Consider the following 5000-nt stretch of genomic DNA (forward strand, 5'->3'; position numbering starts at 1 on the left):
GGCCTCCAGCCCAGCGGGAGGCCCAGATGCTATGGAAATGAAGCCTGCTATTATTAAAAGTAAAAAGCCACAACGCTGGTGGCCACCACGCCCGCTGCGGCTGCAGCTGCTAAGAGTGATAGCGGTACGAATGAGAATACTAGGATTTTGCAAGGACTAAAGAGTGCAAGAGAGAAAGCGAATGTAAAAGAAGCAAGTGTGCAGTGTAAAAAGTGAATGTAAAAATGGCATAGAGGAGAGTGACCCCCTGCTGGTGGAAGTGAGGAAAAGCAAAAGCCTACAGCACCTGGTATTCCCAGGCGGTCTCCCATCCAAGTACTAACCAGGCCCGACCCTGCTTAGCTTCCGAGATCAGGCGTGTTCAGCGTGGTGTGGCCGTAGGCAGAGACAGGCCTCTCACTTACTCCTCTTCTACTTTGCAGCCTGGCTGCCGGCAGCTCTTTGCACTACTCCACGCTAGGCCTTTTTCTTCACTTTTTGCCTTCTCTTAAGGGAACTTCATATTCCAGCAGGAGCAGTGCAAGGGCTGGGGGCGGCCCTTATACCCACAGGTGTGGTTCAGCAACCAGTCACAGGCCGCAGCCGCCCTCTTTCAAAAGGGCTGGGCGCAGGGTCTGCGCAGGGCTAAGAAACCATCCCGGGGGTGAAAGAAAGAGCAAGCTGGGCCGGAGCCCGTTGTCCAGGAGTCGGCTAAGGAAGAAGGTGAGATGGTTGCCCGTGCCTGGAAGCGAAGCTGCTTTTCAGTCGGCTTCTCTTTTCCTTGGGCGCGTTGCCCTCAAAGATGTTCAGCCTGTGTTGCCCTGTAAATTGGTCTGCAGGTTACTAGCTATGGCCTCCAGCCCGGCGGGAGGCCCAGATGCTATGGAAATGAAGCCTGCTATTATTAAAAGTAAAAAGCCACAACGCTGGTGGCCACCACGCCCGCTGCGGCTGCAGCTGCTAAGAGTGATAGCGGTACGAATGAGAATACTAGGATTTTGCAAGGACTAAAGAGTGCAAGAGAGAAAGCGAATGTAAAAGAAGCAAGTGTGCAGTGTAAAAAGTGAATGTAAAAATGGCATAGAGGAGAGTGACCCCCTGCTGGTGGAAGTGAGGAAAAGCAAAAGCCTACAGCACCTGGTATTCCCAGGCGGTCTCCCATCCAAGTACTAACCAGGCCCCGCCCTGCTTAACTTCCGAGATCAGGCGTGTTCAGGGTGGTGTGGCCGTAGGCAGAGACAGGCCTCTCACTTACTCCTCTTCTACTTTGCAGCCTGGCTGCCGGCAGCTCTTTGCACTACTCCACGCTAGGCCTTTTTCTTCACTTTTTGCCTTCTCTTAAGGGAACTTCATATTCCAGCAGGAGCAGTGCAAGGGCTGGGGGCGGCCCTTATACCCACAGGTGTGGTTCAGCAACCAGTCACAGGCCGCAGCCGCCCTCTTTCAAAAGGGCTGGGCGCAGGGTCTGCGCAGGGCTAAGAAACCATCCCGGGGGTGAAAGAAAGAGCAAGCTGGGTCGGAGCCTGTTGTCCAGGAGTCGGCTAAGGAAGAAGGTGAGATGGTTGTCCGTACCTCGAAGCGAAGCTGCTTTTCAGTCGGCTTCTCTTTTCCTAGGGCGCGTTGCCTGCAAAGATGTTCAGCCTGTGTTGCCCTGTAAATTGGTATGCAGGTTACTAGCTATGGCTTCCAGCCCGGCGGGAGGCCCAGATGCTATGGAAATGAAGCCTGCTATTATTAAAAGTAAAAAGCCACAACGCTGGTGGCCACCACGCCCGCTGTGGCTGCAGCTGCTAAGAGTGATAGCGGTACGAATGAGAATACTAGGATTTTGCAAGGACTAAAGAGTGCAAGAGAGAAAGCGAATGTAAAAGAAGCAAGTGTGCAGTGTAAAAAGTGAATGTAAAAATGGCATAGAGGAGAGTGACCCCCTGCTGGTGGAAGTGAGGAAAAGCAAAAGCCTACAGCACCTGGCATTCTGAGGTGGTCTCCAATCCAAGTACTAACCAGGCCGACCCTGCTTAGCTTCCAAGATCAGACGAGATCGGGCGTGTTCAGGGTGGTGTGGCCGTAGGCAGAGACAGGCCTCTCACTTACTCCTCTTCTACTTTGCAGCCTGGCTGCCGTCAGCTCTTTGCACTACTCCACGCTAGGCCTTTTTCTTCACTTTTTGCCTTCTCTTAAGGGAACTTCATATTCCAGCAGGAGCAGTGCAAGGGCTGGGGACAGCCCTTATACCCACAGGTGTGGTTCAGCAACCAGTCACAGGCCGCAGCCGCCCTCTTTCAAAAGGACTGGGCGCAGGGTCTGCGCAGGGCTAAGAAACCATCCCGGGGGTGAAAGAAAGAGCAAGCTGGGCCGGAGCCCGTTGTCCAGGAGTCGGCTAAGGAAGAAGGTAAGATGGTTGCCCGTGCCTGAAAGCGAAGCTGCTTTTCAGTCGGCTTCTCTTTTCCTAGGGCGCGTTGCTTGCAAAGATGTTCAGCCTGTGTTGCCCTGTAAATTGGTCTGCAGGTTACTAGCTATGGCCTCCAGCCCGGCGGGAGGCCCAGATGCTATGGAAATGAAGCCTGCTATTATTAAAAGTAAAAAGCCACAACGCTGGTGGCCACCACGCCCGCTGCGGCTGCAGCTGCTAAGAGTGATAGCGGTACGAATGAGAATACTAGGATTTTGCAAGGACTAAAGAGTGCAAGAGAGAAAGCGAATGTAAAAGAAGCAAGTGTGCAGTGTAAAAAGTGAATGTAAAAATGGCATAGAGGAGAGTGACCCCCTGCTGGTGGAAGTGAGGAAAAGCAAAAGCCTACAGCACCTGGTATTCCCAGGCGGTCTCCCATCCAAGTACTAACCAGGCCCGGCCCTGCTTAGCTTCCGAGATCAGACGAGATCGGGCGTGTTCAGGGTGGTGTGGCCGTAGGCAGAGACAGGCCTCTCACTTACTCCTCTTCTACTTTGCAGCCTGGCTGCCGGCAGCTCTTTGCACTACTCCACGCTAGGCCTTTTTCTTCACTTTTTGCCGTCTCTTAAGGGAACTTCATATTCCAGCAGGAGCAGTGCAAGGGCTGGGGGCGGCCCTTATACCCACAGGTGTGGTTCAGCAACCAGTCACAGGCCGCAGCCGCCCTCTTTCAAAAGGGCTGGGCGCAGGGTCTGCGCAGGGCTAAGAAACCATCCCGGGGGTGAAAGAAAGAGCAAGCTGGGTCGGAGCCCGTTGTCCAGGAGTCGGCTAAGGAAGAAGGTGAGATGGCTGCCCGTGCCTGGAAGCGAAGCTGCTTTTCAGTCGGCTTCTCTTTTCCTTGGGCGCGTTGCCCTCAAAGATGTTCAGCCTGTGTTGCCCTGTAAATTGGTCTGCAGGTTACTAGCTATGGCCTCCAGCCCGGCGGGAGGCCCAGATGCTATGGAAATGAAGCCTGCTATTATTAAAAGTAAAAAGCCACAACGCTGGTGGCCACCACGCCCGCTGCGGCTGCAGCTGCTAAGAGTGATAGCGGTACGAATGAGAATACTAGGATTTTGCAAGGACTAAAGAGTGCAAGAGAGAAAGCGAATGTAAAAGAAGCAAGTGTGCAGTGTAAAAAGTGAATGTAAAAATGGCATAGAGGAGAGTGACCCCCTGCTGGTGGAAGTGAGGAAAAGCAAAAGCCTACAGCACCTGGTATTCCCAGGCGGTCTCCCATCCAAGTACTAACCAGGCCCGACCCTGCTTAGCTTCCGAGATCAGGCGTGTTCAGCGTGGTGTGGCCGTAGGCAGAGACAGGCCTCTCACTTACTCCTCTTCTACTTTGCAGCCTGGCTGCCGGCAGCTCTTTGCACTACTCCACGCTAGGCCTTTTTCTTCACTTTTTGCCTTCTCTTAAGGGAACTTCATATTCCAGCAGGAGCAGTGCAAGGGCTGGGGGCGGCCCTTATACCCACAGGTGTGGTTCAGCAACCAGTCACAGGCCGCAGCCGCCCTCTTTCAAAAGGGCTGGGCGCAGGGTCTGCGCAGGGCTAAGAAACCATCCCGGGGGTGAAAGAAAGAGCAAGCTGGGCCGGAGCCCGTTGTCCAGGAGTCGGCTAAGGAAGAAGGTGAGATGGTTGCCCGTGCCTGGAAGCGAAGCTGCTTTTCAGTCGGCTTCTCTTTTCCTTGGGCGCGTTGCCCTCAAAGATGTTCAGCCTGTGTTGCCCTGTAAATTGGTCTGCAGGTTACTAGCTATGGCCTCCAGCCCGGCGGGAGGCCCAGATGCTATGGAAATGAAGCCTGCTATTATTAAAAGTAAAAAGCCACAACGCTGGTGGCCACCACGCCCGCTGCGGCTGCAGCTGCTAAGAGTGATAGCGGTACGAATGAGAATACTAGGATTTTGCAAGGACTAAAGAGTGCAAGAGAGAAAGCGAATGTAAAAGAAGCAAGTGTGCAGTGTAAAAAGTGAATGTAAAAATGGCATAGAGGAGAGTGACCCCCTGCTGGTGGAAGTGAGGAAAAGCAAAAGCCTACAGCACCTGGTATTCCCAGGCGGTCTCCCATCCAAGTACTAACCAGGCCCGGCCCTGCTTAGCTTCCGAGATCAGGTGTGTTCAGGGTGGTGTGGCCGTAGGCAGAGACAGGCCTCTCACTTACTCCTCTTCTATTTTGCAGCCTGGCTGCCGGCAGCTCTTTGCACTACTCCACGCTAGGCCTTTTTCTTCACTTTTTGCCTTCTCTTAAGGGAACTTCATATTCCAGCAGGAGCAGTGCAAGGGCTGGGGGCGGCCCTTATACCCACAGGTGTGGTTCAGCAACCAGTCACAGGCCGCAGCCGCCCTCTTTCAAAAGGGCTGGGCGCAGGGTCTGCTCAGGGCTAAGAAACCATCCCGGGTGTGAAAGAAAGAGCAAGCTGGGCCGGAGCCCGTTGTCCAGGAGTCGGCTAAGGAAGAAGGTGAGATGGTTGCCCGTGCCTGGAAGCGAAGCTGCTTTTCAGTCGGCTTCTCTTTTCCTTGGGCGCGTTGCCCTCAAAGATGTTCAGCCTGTGTTGCCCTGTAAATTGGTCTGCAGGTTACTAGCTATG

General features: G+C 53.9%; 1 non-coding gene and 5 pseudogenes across 1 annotated transcript; all 6 read right to left on the reverse strand.

The window, feature by feature from the left end:
- Window positions 1-274: 274 nt before the first annotated feature.
- Window positions 275-383, reverse strand: LOC142201464 (5S ribosomal RNA; annotated as a pseudogene).
- Window positions 384-1104: 721 nt separating this feature from the next.
- On the reverse strand, window positions 1105-1213 carry LOC142201424 (5S ribosomal RNA; annotated as a pseudogene).
- Window positions 1214-1934: 721 nt separating this feature from the next.
- On the reverse strand, window positions 1935-2052 carry LOC142201512 (5S ribosomal RNA; annotated as a pseudogene).
- A 721-nt stretch (window positions 2053-2773) lies between these two features.
- LOC142201636 (5S ribosomal RNA) lies at window positions 2774-2892 on the reverse strand. The gene has a single exon (XR_012715560.1). It is a non-coding gene; the product is annotated as a 5S ribosomal RNA (ribosomal RNA).
- A 721-nt stretch (window positions 2893-3613) lies between these two features.
- On the reverse strand, window positions 3614-3722 carry LOC142201465 (5S ribosomal RNA; annotated as a pseudogene).
- A 721-nt stretch (window positions 3723-4443) lies between these two features.
- LOC142202209 (5S ribosomal RNA) lies at window positions 4444-4552 on the reverse strand (annotated as a pseudogene).
- Window positions 4553-5000: the final 448 nt, after the last annotated feature.

Source organism: Leptodactylus fuscus, chromosome 4 (genome assembly GCF_031893055.1).
Source record: "Leptodactylus fuscus isolate aLepFus1 chromosome 4, aLepFus1.hap2, whole genome shotgun sequence".
Taxonomy (NCBI): domain Eukaryota; kingdom Metazoa; phylum Chordata; class Amphibia; order Anura; family Leptodactylidae; genus Leptodactylus; species Leptodactylus fuscus.